The sequence below is a fragment of the Zea mays genome, chromosome 3 (assembly GCF_902167145.1).
Source record: "Zea mays cultivar B73 chromosome 3, Zm-B73-REFERENCE-NAM-5.0, whole genome shotgun sequence".
Lineage (NCBI taxonomy): Eukaryota > Viridiplantae > Streptophyta > Magnoliopsida > Poales > Poaceae > Zea > Zea mays.
Window position 1 is genome coordinate 150,159,625 of NC_050098.1, and position 2,315 is coordinate 150,161,939.

A 2,315-nucleotide genomic window follows, 5' to 3' on the forward strand; every position below is an offset into this window, starting at 1 on the left:
TGTGTGGAGGCTGACGCCTTTGGCCATAGGCGGATTGTCCGGCAGAGTTAGCCGAACCGTCTGTCTAAGCACCGGACCGTCCGCACGTAGGTGTCATACCGTCTGTGATGCTCAGGCCAGGCTGTCGTGCTTGGCTCATTAATTGTGCCTGCCCCCCAGTGCCTCCGGACCTTTTAGCCTTATCGTCCGGAGCCTTTCGAGCAATCTCCTTTTGCGATATATTTGACGTGTGAGGATCGTCAATGATGATGTCTTTGCTTTTGCCTTTATCGGCCATTTCGGGCCGAACTAAGATCTTTTCGCATGCGACATCTATTGTATTAACAGGAAATGGTTGTGTGTCCACTTGCATTTCCTGAAAAGCCAACCGACCCTCATTTATGGCCGATTGTACCTGTCGACGAAAAATATTACAGTCATTGGTGGCATGAGAGAAAGAATTATGCCACTTACAATAAGCACGCCTCTTTAATTCATCTATAGGAGGGATATTATGAGTTAATTTAATGTTGCCACTTTTAAGTAGCTCATCAAATATCTTATCGCATTTGGCAACATTAAAGGTGAATTTAATCTCTTCTTGCCGATTCGTTTGAACCGGCTGTAAGGAAGAACATGCTGAAGATTTGGCCTTTGTTGGCCAAATAAACTCAGCGGTATATACATCTGCGGATTCATCATCTGAACTATCACGCTCTATTAGATGTATAGTACGGGCGGCCAATTTTGATGTCTCTTTAAATCGGCTTTCACAGGCTAAAGCCCGCTGATGTAGCTGGGCTATCGAAAAGAACTGGGTTCCATCTAATTTGTCTCTTAAATAGGATAGCAACCCATTAAAAGCTAGCCCTGCTAGCTCTTTGTCTGCAACATGGATCCGAAAGCATCGATTTCTAGTGTCCCGGAACCTCCGGATATAATCATTAACCGATTCTTCGCGTCCTTGTCGGGCTGAAGCTAAGTCAGCTAATCCTAATTCATATTCCCCGGCAAAGAAATGTTCATGAAATTTATTTTCTAACTCATTCCAAGAATTAATGGAATTAGGAGGCAGGGCGGCGTACCATGCAAAAGCAGTACCAGTAAGCGATAAAGAAAATAACCGAACACGAAATGCTTCTCCATCAGCCAATTCGCCTAGGTGTGCTAGGAACTGGCCTATGTGTTCGTATGTGCTTCTCCCATTCTCACCAGAAAACTTAGAAAATTCCGGTATCCTTGCCCCTTGTGGATATGGGACAGTGTCAAACCGGTGATTATATGGCTTTTGGTATGATTGCCCTACTCTGGCTACATTAACTCCGAACTTATCTCGAAATAGTTCAGTCATCTCTTCCCTAATTTTTTCCATTGCACCCGGTGGTAGACCACCGGATCCTGGGCTGTGGGGCTCATTTGGTCGGGTTATAGTATACCGACCTTCTTGCCGTGACCGATCGATAGTGTTGATCGGTCTGTGATTATATGGTGCATTATGGTTTAAATATGTAGAAGGCGAAATATAATGCTGTTGTGGTGTGTAATAATTTGGTGCATGGTGTGCAACAGCAGGTTCCGCATATGTGTATCCGGTTTGTACTGTGGTACATCCGAACTGGCCGGTCGTGTTCGCCATTATTGGGGCGCCACGCGGTAGTCCCGGTACGGCCCCGGACTGTCCGGCATAGAAAGCCAGACGGTCCGCGTAAGGGTCGGACGGTCCGGGTAGCATCTCGGACGGTCCGACCGCGTCCAGGGTCGCCGATCTGCCAAACAGGGACGGCGGCGGTCCTAGGGCGGCCCCGGACTGTCCGGCAGAGCAAGCCGGACGATCTGCGTATGGGCCGGATGGTCCGGGCAGAAGCTCGGACGGTCCGACCGTATTCAGGGGCGCCGATCTGCCAAGCAGGGATGGCGGCGGTGGTACTTGCCCTGGATATGAGTTCATCGGCATACCATATAATGGTTGGGTCTACAAATCCCCATTTGTTGCCGATGTATTAGACATAGATATCCTGTTACTAGTCTCATATGATGGAAAACTAGGAGCAACAGACTTCTCCAACGTATGCGTTAATTTTCTAATTGACTCTTCTAACCCTCCAATCTGTTGTTTCATTTGATTCTGCTGATGATCTACATACTGTTTAATAAATTGGATGTCGTCGGGTTTACTTACGTTGGGGACTTGAAGCGAAGATAGAAGAGATGCGGCGTCAATCTCTCCATGTTTGACAACTTTCTGGTGGCGATCCACCGTATATTGTGATAAGAATTTCTCCCTCGCTTGACGCATGTAGTCCTCGTATTGTTGTTGCTCATCGGCCGTCAGACTT